The sequence below is a fragment of the Hyaena hyaena genome, unplaced genomic scaffold (assembly GCF_003009895.1).
Source record: "Hyaena hyaena isolate Hyena2069 unplaced genomic scaffold, ASM300989v1 scaffold_501, whole genome shotgun sequence".
Classification (NCBI taxonomy): domain Eukaryota; kingdom Metazoa; phylum Chordata; class Mammalia; order Carnivora; family Hyaenidae; genus Hyaena; species Hyaena hyaena.
In genome coordinates, this window is record NW_024081135.1 from 980,514 (window position 1) to 994,585 (window position 14,072).

Consider the following 14,072-nt stretch of genomic DNA (forward strand, 5'->3'; position numbering starts at 1 on the left):
TTCTACGTCCCTTGTGTTTCCCCCTCTTCGTGGTCCTTGGGCTGCCATCTTGAACAGCAGAATGGAAAACAAGAAGGATCCTGGGACTCGCTGGCCTGGGTAGGCTGTCCTTTCAGGCCAGAATGCAATTCGCTTTTTCCCCAGGTGAGAAGAAGATAGACTTCTTGTTGTTTAGGCCTCTGGTTGGGGAACCTTTGTTTCTTTTTCTTTTTTTTTTATGTTTATTTATTATTGAGACAAAAAGAAACAGAGCACGAATGGGGGAGGGGCAGAGAGAGAGGGAGACACAGAATCTGAAGCAGGCTCCAGGCTCTGAGCTGTCAGCACAGAGCCTGATGCAGGGCTGGAACCCACAAACTGTGAGATCATGACCTGAGCCGAAGTCAGATGCTTAGAAATCTTTGTTTCTAATAGAAGGAAAATAGATGCTTTGGGCTGCCTCACTGTTCTACTGTCTTTTTTAAATTTTCTTTTAACATGGAACATTTCACAAATTTGTGTATCATCCTTGCATAAGGGCCACGCTAATTTCTGTTCTGTTCCAACCTTAGCATATGTGCCCCCAGAGCAAACACAGTCATTTTTCTACTTTCCGTCCATAATTATCAGATTCCAGAATAATCTATGCCAAGAAGACCCACTAAGAGGGTCGAGGACTTCCTGACACCACAGAAAGCCTGCCCAGTCCTGAATCTGATTCCTTGGAGTGGAGTTAGCCATGGGTCCTATCCAGGCTCCTCTGGCCTCCTCAGAAGGTTAAGGAAAAGGGGGTGCCCCCCTCCTTCCCCTTAAAACTAAAAGCTCGTGGCTCCCATTGCTCCTCTGAGCACTGTCTCAGAGTAACGTGAATATAGATGAGAAGCTTGACTCTCGCACTGATTTGCCATGGGCAAAGTGTCTTTGAACAAGCCTGATTTCACATTTGTTAGTGAGGCTGTGTCAACCAAGAGATACATTTAGACAGGGAACTCAGAGGGAAAGGGCAAAGTATCAGGCCCAGAGGTAAGCAGTGCTTCTAAATAAACCCAGAACTAGGTCTAAACACCAAAGGGAAGGGAGGTGGCAGAGTAAATGTGATGATCACAGACCTTGGCATTATAAAAACAATGGCCCAGCAGCAGAATGTTGGGCGTGGGCAGGGAAGAGAGGGTGAGGGACTTACTTTTCTCATCCTTCACAGTAGGGAAAAATAGAGCAGAGTGAAATGTGCAATTTAAAAAAATACACGACCCCCAACTTCTTAATATTCTTCATAATCTTGGGGGGTCTCATAGGAAATAATATCTGATATGGTAACGAGTGAAGTTAGCAACTGCTTTTATTTCAATTAAATTCTTTTTCTTTTGTTAAATTCAAATATCAGTAAGCTCCATGTTTTATTTTAAAATTTAGCATACAGGATAAGAAATAGGTGTGCTGTGAAGAAGCATCATGAACAAATGGAAAAGAGATGGATGATTTGTTCAACAAAGATTTTTGGAAAATTACTTATTGAAGAAAAACTAAGTATGTTATTTATATCATACTAATGGGTTTAATAAAGACTTTAGTGTAAACAGTAAAACTCTAAAATACTAGGTGAAAACAGATGTGCGTGAAGGTAAAAAGGAATTTTCTAAGATGAGATAAAGGCAATGAAAGAGATCACAAAGGGAAAAAATGATGTAATGAAGTTACAATTTCTGTACGTTATAAAAAGCAAACACAAAAGTATACACAAAATATAAAAGTACATATTCAGTTGGATAAAAATAATTTTGACAAGAGGTAGCTATCCTTAATACATGATAAAAGGCTCTAAAAATCACTATTACTCTAATAAAGAACATGGATAGAAAATTCATGATTGAAAAAAACATTAATTACAACAAATATAAAAAATTACCAAACTCGTGGCTTGAGAAATAGGCAATAGAGACACAATAAAATACTATTTATAATCTGTACATTTGACCAAATATACTTTAAATGTTAATTTTCAATACTCACTAAAACAGGTATTCATGAGGGGCACCTGTGTGGCCACTAAGCATTTGACTCTTAAATCTGGCTCAGGTCATGATCACAGGGTCATGAGATCAAGCTCCACATTGGGCTCCCTCCTCTCCCCCACCCCATGTGCCTCCACCCTCACTCTCTAAAATAAAAACAAAACAGGGGCGCCTGGGTGGCTTAGTCGGTTAAGCGTCCGACTTTCATTTAGGTCATGATCTCGCGGTTCGTGGGTTCGAGCCCCGCGTCAGGCTCTGTGCTGACTGCCAGCTCAGAGCCTGGAGCCTGTTTCAGTCTGTGACTCCCTCTCTCTCTGACCCTCCCCTGCTCACGCTGTCTCTCTCTATCTTTCCTAGAAATAAATAAAACATTAAAAAAATAAAAAATATAAAAAAACAAAACAACAACAAAATAAAAACAAAACAGAAAACAGGCCCTCCTGCATTATTTGTGAGGTTATACATTTATATTAATTTTAGGAAAACAAACTGACAATTATCTCAAAAATATTCATAGTCCTTAAGTGTGAGTCATCCTACTTCTACAGAAATAATCAGAGATAGGTTCACAGAGGTATATGCAAAGATGTTTGTTGCAATGTTTTTTGTAACGGTGAAAATTAGCAATAATTAAAATGTCCAACTGTAGGTAAATAAGAAAATAAATTATGATCTATAATTCGTGAATTCATGGAATATTATGCAGCCATTATAATGCTGCCTCCAAAGCTATCCTTGCCCCAAGCCAACTTTCTGAAGGATGGGAACGGGACTGACACGCTGCGCAGCCTCGTTCTGAGACGTCTTGGGCAGGAGTGCAGGGCGAGCGGACGGTTCTTGCTGGCTGAGGGGCTGTGCCCACCTTAAGGAGAGGAAACGGGTTCAGTGCCTCTACGAGATGTGCTCGAAGTCGAACAACTAGAGCGAAGCAAAGGGCCAGGTCTTCTAAACTGGGCCCCGTTTAGTCTTGTGTGCTTCTGGAGGATGCTGGGCCAGGGATCTCCTGTGTCCACACTCGCTCGACACACAGACGGCTCTTACCACGTGCTCACTGGCTTCCTAATCCTCCACGTAGCCCCCAGGAGCGCGGGATTTTCAGCGGCTTCATTTTGCAGATAGACTGCGACTCAGAGGGGAGAGGTGCCCCAAGGTCATCCATTTGCGACATGATGCCAAGTCCGCCGAACCCCAAAATTGTCCCTCAGTCCGCGAGGTCACCACGATGTCCTAAATCCTGGGAGACGCTTTCGGGGTCACGTGGGACCAATTTCCCCAGAGCGGTCAGGTAAGTGAGGAGTTGGCAGGTGCAGTGAGTCGAGGGGGTGGGGGGAACTTCGTAGGTGACTGAAGAAGGGAACGAGGTGTGCCAAGTGGGGATGAGCTGTGCGCGACACAACCAGAGGGGAACCTGGCTGGACCCAGAGAACGGCCGTGTGACTAAACACCGCCAAGGTGAGAAGTTTCGAGATTCCAGGGGTGCACGTGTGAGCTGAGCGGGAGCCGAGCGGAGCCGGCTGGGGCTGACTGGTGCCGGGTGCGAGAGTGTGCAGAGGTGAGGCTGCCCCGGAAATCCTGTAGCAAGCACATCGCCTCTCCACCCCTCCTTTCCAAGACCAAGGGGAAAGCCTTGCACTCCAGTTTCCTGAGCCTGCGAAGTAACTTCAGAGAGACTCTCCTCCTTTGGTGGCCTCAGTTTCCCCATTTGTACAGTTAGGGTAATGGAGGGAGGCAGAAGAAGCTGGTGTGCGCAGCCTTTCTTAAGCCCTCACGCACGCCCTCAGGGGTGATACCGACTTTTCATATTTTCCAGTGGGATTGAATGTTCCCTCTCTTATTGGGGTTCGTCCTGGGGAATGTCACTTGAAAGACCGTTTTCTTGGAGCTATAATTAAGCCTCATTTTCCTGGCGTGCGGTAGATGCTATAACCTGAAGGTCCAGAGGGTACGTGTGTGACATGGCTAACACACAGTTAAGCCTTGCCTGGTCCCCCAAAGCCCTGCATATTTCCACAAAACAAGCAGAAGCTGTCTGCGGCTGAGCAGTGAAGGAGTCACAGATGGCCTTTGCTCTCAGCAGGGCAACCTCACTGAGCCTCCTTGTTTCCATCTGTAAGGTTAGGAGACTGATGCCTGCTGGTCAGGCTTGTGAAAAGCCAGAGCGAATCCCTTATTCTCAAAAAGGTGTTTTGGGGGATGGATGGGGTAGGGGATCTGCATTTTGACAGTATTATCATGTCGTCTTTATATTGTGAAATACGCCCCTTTCATTTTTTAATAAAAACTCTTCCAGTTCTAAGCAGTGTGGATAGAGACGTAAGCAAATCAGCCAATAATCCCTGCTTATATTCTGGTAGAAGGCAGCTATTCCTATGATCTGGCCCAAGAATTCAGATAGTAAGCATTGTCTTGGACATGCCAACCCTATAGACACCTGACACCTTCTTAATTTTTTTAACGTTTATTTATCATTGAAAGGCAGACAGACAGAGAGAGAGAGAGAGAAAGAGAGAGAGAGAGAGAGAGAGAGAGAATGAGCAGGGAAGGGGCAGAGAGAGACACACAGAATCCGAAGCAGGCTCCAGGCTCTGAGCTATCAGCACAGAGCCTGACTCAGAGCTAGAACTTACAGACTGTGAGATCATGACCTGAGCCCAAGTTGGATGCTCAACCTACTGAGCCACCCAGGTGCCCCTACACCTGACACCTTCCTGAAGCCCATGCCTAGATGCCTACAGCTGAATTGTTCTAAAACACACATCTGATCACATCACTGAGGTGCTAACAGCCCTTCAGTGCCTGTGAAATACAGGCTTCCTTCAGGAGCTGGCCCCAGCCTATTTCTCCACTTGCATCTCCCTTCCCTCCCTAAATTTTCAGGAACACCTGTCTACTCACCCCTCCCAGAGTCTATCAACTCCTTCATACCTCTGCTCTATGTCGTTTTTTCTTTTCCTCGTTTAGACGTGCTGATCTCAATACTGACACAAGATGGCGCCGAAACTGTATTCAAAGCTTTCACCAGTAGCCAACTGAGTCCTGGCTACCCATAAACTGGCTTGGTTGTCAGAACTTTTAGAAAGGCCTTCAACAACTTGTTATATAAACTTAGGTTACGTATTTTTAGTACAACTCTCGGTGAATTTATGTATCTAAAGAATGTTCCAGATAGAAACGGGAAGGAGTAACGAAGCTTCCCTCCCCAGTATTCGGTACCACGCCTGTCCTTGGACAGCAAGCCCCATAGTGGTACTCAGAAGCTAGTTCAGGGTCTGAATTCACTCACTGCTTCTTTGTAGAGCCTTGTTGCCTGGATGCTTCAGGGACCTTGGCCAAGGTTGTGAATGTTCCCTTCTCTTTGTCAGGCTCTGTTTTTCATAAGCCAGGAAAAAGAATTCAATCAGAAGGATTTTTTCCCCCAAAGTCCCATTTATTATTTTCCACCCAAGCAGTATTGGGCAAAAATCATATAGTATTACTTGTCCTGGATTCTCCGTGAAATATCTAACGTTTCAAACGTATGAAATTGTAGGCCCCTTCCCATCGTAGGAGGGGCCACAAAATGGATTTTTGTCCGGTGTCACAAAGCCGTCATGACCTGGTCTCTTTTGCCAGATCATGAGAGGATATTCCATCCTTTTATAGATGAGTTTCCACCAAAGACAGTCTAGAATTAAAGGAAATATTAGAATTATTGAAAGAGCTATTATTTTGCCTTGTTCAAATTTCTGTTTCTGGTCATGTCGTACAATGTGTTAATGAACCTTAGTTATATTCATCAGGCCCATGTTTAGTGCAGGGCAAATGGCCAACAGTCTCACTGCTTTGTCCCAAGATCTTTTGACCTGAGTAGACTCCCTGGAATTGAGTAGTGCCTCTTGGAAAGTTTTGTCTTTCTCCACCTCTCCACCTCATTTCTTCGTCTGTGAAATTGTACTCATAAGCCCTATGCTACAGAGCTGTGAGAATGCATTCAGTAAGATCCTACCAGTGCAAAGGCTTTGACAGCCATGGTGTTGGGGCGGGCGGGATAATGAAGGCTGCTGTTAGACTCCACAGCACATTTGGGAAGGTGAGAAAAAGGCATCCCTTTCTTCGGGTACACCCAAACCAGTGCCAGGGTGCATTGCTTGGTGGTTTGAGTTGATTGGATTTCAGCCCCATTTGCCCTTGTGGCCAGGCACCCAAGGATGCGGTCTACACAGTGGTGGTGGCCACCCTGTGGATCGAGTCCAAATTCATACGGATGGGGGAGGGGAGGGCTTACCAGAGTGCCTTTCCCATGCACACACCCTGAGTTTCTACCAGACTGAGGCCATCAGTATCATTACAGGAAAGGATCATGTCACCTCTCTATGCTTTGCACAGCTGGCCCTGCCACCTTGCATGCTCCTTGCCTAAGTCTTGCTATCTCATTGAGCTTGTGCTGAGCCTTGAAGACCCACTGTAAGCCAGTCTTCTTTAGATGCTCCTGATTTGACCACTTCTACCTTTGTGGCACAGTTCTTTGGACAGAGTGGTCACTCTGATGAGAAACTGCTAGACTGTGGAGCTGCCCAGGGCCAAGAAACTTGACTCATTTACCTCCTGCTGCCTGGTTTGCAGCAGCCCAGGGCCCAAGGAATTGGTGCCGGTGTCTCTTGACTGATTCCCTGACTTATCTCATACTTCCTTTCCTGCCCTAGCCCTGAGCCAAGGCCATGGAGCCCAGGGAACTATGGAGGTAAGTGAGGAAAAGGCAGGCAGGAATAGAGTTTTCCAGGAGCAAGAGGAAGGGAATTCAGGGATTGTCTTTTTAAATTGTTACGTATTTTTTTATTTTGAGAGAGAGAGCACACACAAGTGGGGCAGAGGGGCAGAAAGAGAGAATCCAAGGAGACTCCATACTCAGCACAGAGCCCAACATGGGGCTCAGTCCCACAACACTGGGCTCACGACCTGAGCCAAAATCAAGAGTCAGACGCCCAACTGACTGAGCCACCCAGGTGCCCCCAGGGACTGTCTTTTAAATTTGTTATCAGCACCTAAAATCTATATATTCATTGTTCTTGTGAAAATAAAAACATTGTAGATTAGGCTGAGGTTCACCATGTCTGATGCACCCAGTTCAGGCACTGGCCCAGAGGTAGCTACTGGTCCATATGGATCGGTCTCTACATGTGCTTTTTTATGTGTGTCCGCCCATTGGGGTCCCCTAAAAGCTCCCAAGTCTCAGTTGCTTAACGTGAAAAAGTTTACTTCTCATGCTGCACAGTGCGATGTGCTTGGGAGGCAACTCTGGGCAGCAGCCCCAGAAGGTGTCTTGGGGTCCGGGCTCCTCGACACCTGCTTCTAGCCTGTGAGAGGAAGACTGAGGGGGGCATGTGAGGCTGGAGGCAGTGCAGGCTGCTTGTTTCCTTCTTCCAGCAGCACGGACCCAGTCATAGGGTCTGAGGTAACTCCAGGGAGGCTGGGAACCGAGGGTTTGTGAGCACCTCGCAGATCTTGCCACGATAGACATAGGAATCATGAGAATATATGCTGTGTTGAATCATGGCATGGAACTAGGTGAGGGAATAACGGTGCTTGGATCCGGGACATACGGTAAAACCGGGGGTTGTGAATAACTTGTTCTGAGCGAGTGTTCTGCACGCAAACGTTTCTAATACATTTTAACCTGATAAACGAGCAATGTCTTGTAATAAGAGGAGTATATGATGCCAGATGTCATGTGATCACAACTGAGCCAATGGGTCTTCTGTCTGCCTCTCTTGCTGGGATTGCAGGTGATCGTCTCCCATGCTCAGATGCTCCATCTCAGGCCACAGTGTTTGTAGAAATCAGTGATTTTTCAGAATGTTGGAAGGTGCCCACAACTGGCCATAGTGTGTTTTTTGTCACTTCAAAGCACCTGTGGACAGTCCTTTGCTTTTCCAGACAAGAGTAAGCTTAGGAATGAATGGCTTCCTTCTAGGTCAGGCTGCCTGCACATATAGACCCTTTCATCTGCTGCCTCGCTGCCAGTGACATTAGATACAGCATATGACAGAGTTATTAGTACTGTAGTCAACATCCATGCAAGTGTATACAATGGCCTCCATGCAGAAGAAGATTCCACTGAGCCAATAGATAGCAGCGATTCCATTAGTGATAGTGAAAGTCGTCCTACACAATAACCCTCGTCTCTTGTCTCCCTCACCCCAGCCACGAAGGTCTTCAAAGGTAAGTGCAGCTTAATTTGTTTGTGTTTCTTCATATTTTATATTTTCTTTATTATTTTGTGTCATATTACAGTATTATAATCATTTAAAAAATATTTTTTAAGTTTATTTATTTTGAGAGAGACCGAGCATGGGTAGGGGAAGGGCAGAGAGAGAGGAAGAGAGAGAATCCCAAGCAGGCCCCATACTGTCAGTGCAGAGCCCGATGCGGGGCTTGAACTCATGAACTGCAAGATCATGACTTGAGCTGAAACCAAGAGTTGGATACTCAACTGACTTAGCCACCCAGGCGCCCCTGTAACCATTTTTATATGAATATGTTTGGTTGTAGAACAAATTATCTGAGTTTGCATTATTTCTTATGGGGAAATTCACTTTGATACACAAGTGCTTTGGATTACAAGCACGTTTCCGGAATGAATTACGCTCATAAACCAAGCTTTTACTGTATATTATTTTTGCTCTAGAGGAGGCAGGGTTTGGTGATGGATAGGTGTGACAGACCCAGGAGAAAAGCATCTAAAGATGATTCCTGAGCTTTTGGTTTGGACAACTGTAGAGAGCAAGATGGAGTCACTCATGTCAAGCAGGGACCTGTGTCAAGCAATGACGCAAGCAGCCAAGGATGCTGTGGCTGCCAGATATCCCTGAGACCAGCACCCCGCAGAAGCAGAGGAGGTCTGCAGGGGCCCAGCGCTGATTAAATCCCTTTAAAAGGGGAGGATTTTTGCAGCAAGCTGTCACAGACACTGACCCCTGTGTGACCACTTCAGAAAGGTGGCAGCTGCCGAAGGCTCCACTTGAACAGAATGAGCAGTGAGTGCCGAGAGCTGACCCGGATGGGACCGAGGCCTCATCTCACTGTGCGCCCACATGCTGACTTTGCATTTGTTTCCTTAATGTCCTGCCCCTGTGTGTTGCCTTGTTTGCTGTGTACCTGTCTTGTATTCTGCTTTGTGTGCCCTGTAAGAAGCCAGATGGATCACGTGGTGCAGTGTCACTGGGTTGGGAATCCTGAACCTGCTTTAGAATTATGTTACCCTTGCTTTATGACTGAATTAAACTGACATCGTGGAGAGACACAACTTGCATGTCTTCTGAGTGTGTACCTTCATCGCGTGCTCATGATAACAACTCATGTTGGCTCATGAGCAGGCTCATGTCACCTGCTCCTGGACAGAGAGGAAAAGAGACTTGGGGCAGGAGAAACAGGGACAGGTTTTTCCCCTGGGGCAGAGGGACTCCCATACTTGCATTGTTAAGTGTGAGATGCTCTTAGATGTCCACAGGGAGAGCGCTCCAGGTAAGAGGGAGACATGAAGTCCTGGGAGTTAGATGGTATTTAATGCCATGAGGCTGTGGGTGCAGACAGATGCATAGAGACCTCACCCTGAGTCCTGAGCACACCACCTTTTAGAAAGAAGTGTGTAAAGGAGAAGAGAAAGGGCATTCAGTCTGGCAGATGGCAAACCAGGTAAATGTAATGACAAGGATTTCAGAGAAGAGGTGATTTCAAAAAAGGTGACACCACCTTGTGCTCAAAACAAGACACTGTTCACTGAGACAGAGAACCGAGGAGGATGATTAGATGTGGCACCATGGGGGTTACTCATGCTCGTGGTGTCCATCAGATGGTGCAAACAGAAGCCAGCTGGGTGTGTTGGTGGGAGAATGGGAATGGAAGAAGTAGAGGCAACAACCAGGGGTACTTGGGTGGCCCAGTCGGTTAAGCACCCCACTTTGGCTCAGGTCATGATCTCACGGCCCGTGGGTTCGAGCTCTGCATCAGCTTCTGTGCTGACAGCTCAAGCCTGGAGCCTGCTTCAGATTCTGTGTCTCCTTCCCTGTCCATCTGCCTCCCCCCCCCCAAATTTAGAGGCAACAACCATAGGTAGTATTTCTCTAGGGAAAATGAAATAAAAGAATACCTGCCCAGGATGGTAACATTGCTAATCTTGGGACTGTGTGGGAATCAGCTGAATTTGTAAAGCCTCTAATATTTTAATCTCATTGTGGCCACTGAAATATCTGCTATATGACCATATTGGTCAGCTGGTAATAGGTTGGAGAGAGATTTTCTTATAAACATGGAGCTAATATGCCTCAGAGTGGGCTGAGGGGCACTGTGTGTGCTGGGGCATGCCTTCAAATTGCAAGGCATTTGAAAATCCTGTCTTTGTCTTTGCTTCAGGCTTGCACAAAGCATCATGATTGGCCACAGGAGAGAGAGCTCAGGCATCCCGTCTTTCCTAACATACCTGTATCCTTGAGTGTGTACAGTGCCCTGTGCCTGCTTGTGGTTTTTAGATTCCCCTGGAATTCAGAGCCACCCATTGACCCCTATTGTTCTGTTTCTCCAGATTTTGTTTTTTAGAAGGTTTGAACTGCTGCTGATTGTTTTTGACTGAGGGCCTGTTACAAAGGCTTCTCCCAGTAGGTAATCCTGAGGAAGGTAAGATAAAGAGAAGGCTTTCGAGTAGAGTTATCTCAGGAACTTCCAGACAGATGAAATAAAGATCATTCTCTTGGAATGGGGCTTTGAATGTGTTCCAGCCCAATTCTTTCCCCTCCATTGGCTGCTGGGATATAGATTTTCACCATGACTGCTGGGCTGGCTCTTGACTTTTAAAGATCCCCACAGACAAGAAGAAGAGGGTCTGAATAGAGCAATTTAAATGCTCCAGAGTGTGCTGTGGCTTTCCCATATCCAGACACCTTTCTTGAATAAGTGCTCTTTTATTACAAGCCTTTGGCTAATTTCAAGAGTCCAAGAGGGTTGATTTGGACTATTTTTGGCTGACATCCTCATTGCATTTATGCAGCAGGGCATTGGAGGTACTTAACTCTGTCATTCTCCCAGACATCTCTTTAAGCTCCTTAGTTTCTAGTAGCCTTCCAGTTTTCTGCTTACTTCTTGTGTGTGCTCTATGAGTTTGCTGCATTATAGAAGATCATATCTGAAATTATTCAAATGTTCTCTTTCCCGAATTGTCCATTTTTGTACCAATTGGCTTAGGACGGGTACTTTTTCAGACAAGGAAAGGACTGTTTGCACTTGAGAGTTTTAATGCTGGAAGGGTAGACCTGAAACCAGAGTATCAAACACACAACAGGGCTCTTCTGACCAAGCATATGCTGAGGTAGATTACAAGGATATTTGCAAAGAATAGCTGGTTCTACAATTTATGGGAAAGGGGATTTCAAGCCAGTTGTGGTCATTTCCAATAAAGCACTGGACTGTGGACATGAATATGGTCAAAATGGAGAACCAATTGTATCTGAGCTCAGAGCTAATTCCTCTAAGAAAAATATACCATAATTGTTTGAGAGCATTTCAAATGTAGTTTAGGCAAAGATGAGAGAAACTTCTAGCATGAACTCTTAACGTACAAAGCAAATGTGGGAAATTATTCTGTAATAGCACCAGCCATGCAGGAATACAACTACAATGTAATCAGCATGGGAAAAACTTCAGTCATAACAAACCTCATAAGATCTCAAGGGATTAATAATGGAGAGATTCCCGTAAGTGTGGTAAGTGTAGGAAGGCCTTCACTAGGGAAGAGAGTAGACATTTTTTTTTACTGAAAAAAATCCCTCTGATTTTAATGATAGTGAGAAGCTATAGATCTAGTAGGTAAAACCCCTTAGCCACCAAAGCTCTGCAGAGATGAAAATCCTTCTAAAAGCAATGCATGTGGTAAAGCGTTTTTCAACGAATCACACTCCATTACACATCAGAAGAAAACCCTGGTAGATTTCTAGAGTTGCCGTAACAAATGACCACAAACGGAATGACTTAAATAGCAATGTATTTTCAACATCTGTATGATATAAGCCTGGCAATCTGTTGATTGTGTTTATCCCTTAGAATTGGTCACATTTTCTTGTTCATATATTGAGTCATTTTGAATTATATTTAGACATTGTGTTATGTTGTATTCTCAGGCCTGGTATATGCCTTTTGAGATGTGGTTTTGCTGTAGAAGGCAATCAACCCAGTTTGGGTCCATCAACCTATGTGTCTACTTCAGATTCTGTGCATTGGATCAACTCTCTCTGTTGATCTGTATGTGTGCCCTACGTGGTCAGAGGTTCGGCTGGGACTGCAGGGGCCCACACGGAACTAGGACCCCTTTACTGGTTCTTTCCTCTGGAATCCCCTCCCACACTCTCTGGTCCTCGAAGGTTCTTTTTCTGTATCCATGGGCCAGATGGATATGGTTTCTGTTACTACTGCCAGGCCAGTTCAGGAGAAAAAAATCCATGGGAGCCAAGAAATGGGAAACTTGCCCCCATGCATAAATATCTGGTTCATTTTTAAAGTATTTTTGATCTTTGCTCACGTTTTAAGTCTTATATTTATGTCTTCAGTATTTTCATATTTATATTACATATGTGGTTATTACAATATTTAGACTGTTGGTTATTACAATGTCCAGACTCTTTAATTTCAACAGGAATTAGGTTTCTGAATGTTCTGACAATTTAGATTTTTCACTCCTATATAGCTGATCTTATTTTTGGGACTATTTTATGAGTGAATTATTATTTGCTTCCATCTTGTTCTTGAGGAATAACTAGAGAATGTACATTCCGAATCACTCACACTTGTAGAATTCGAAGTCCAAACTAATATGAAGGAAAAGTCTCATTACATCATACCCATATGAAAATTATAAAAATAAAGTGGAAAAAATTTAAATTTAAATTTGATGGAATAGTTCCAATTCTGCTATTGAAACCTGTTGCTCTTGCTAACTACAGCTAAATCTTTGGGGGAACTATAAGAGGCAACTGTCCGAGAACTCTGAAAAGTCAACATAAGCTGGCCAATTGTGGAGCGAGCCAAAACCGGGAGATGCATCCTGCGGGAGGGTGAGTTTCCCATTTCTTTTCTCTCGTGAATAGTAGAAACCGTGTTATTCTGACCAGAGGAAACAGGGTAAGGGGACTTCTGAAGGTGAGAAGGAAACTGACACAGGCTGCCACATGGATGAACCTGGAAGACATGATGCTCAGTGAAACGAGCCTATCACAAAAGGACAAATGCTGAATGATTCCACTTATCTGAGGTCCGTAGAGTCAAATTCAGAAATGGAAAATACGATGGTGGCCACCAGGGGCTGGGGGAGGGGCAACGGGCAGTTGTGCTCCCTGGGGACAGAGTTCAGCTATGTAAGATGAAACAAGTTCTTTTTTTTTTTTTATGTTTTATTTATTTCTGAGAGAGAGAAACACAGCGTGAACAGGGGAGGGTCAGAGAGAGAGGGAGACACAGAATCTGAAACAGGCTCCAGGCTCTGAGCTAGCTGTCAGCACAGAGCCCCATGCGGGGCTCGAACCCACAAACTGTGAGATCATGACCTGAGCTGAAGTCGGGCGCTTAACCGACTGAGCCACCCAGGCACCCCAAGATGAAACGAGTTCTGAGGATGGACAGTGGTGATGGCTGTCCATCAGTGTGCACGGGCTTAGTGCCCCTGAGGTGTACACCTAAACACGGATAAATGTTTAATTTTATATTTTATGTATTTTATCCCACTTTTTAAAAGCTAAAAAATTACTTTGTCTTTTGTCTGTTTTACCTGATATTAGAATAACCACCTGAGACTTCCTCCGCTCACTCTTTATATGGTATATCTCTCACTTCCTGCTAGAATACATATAATGTGGACTTGTTTTTCTTTTTTCTTTTTTATCTTATTTTATTTTTTATCAATATAATTTATTGTCATGGACTTGTTTTTCTTAGATCACTCTCAGTCTTTGCCTTTGTTTGGATTGTTTAGATTATGAACACTTCTTATAATTATGGATTCAGCTGGATGGAGATCTATCATTTTCTTATGTGTTGTCTGTTTGTCCCTTCCGTTTTTTATTC

The 14,072-nt window shown here is 44.6% G+C and overlaps 1 non-coding gene across 1 annotated transcript; it reads right to left on the bottom strand.

Moving 5' to 3' along the window:
• Nucleotides 1–471: 471 nt before the first annotated feature.
• On the bottom strand, nucleotides 472–575 carry LOC120247161. Its single transcript, XR_005532233.1, has one exon. It is a non-coding gene; the product is annotated as a U6 spliceosomal RNA (small nuclear RNA).
• Nucleotides 576–14,072: the final 13,497 nt, after the last annotated feature.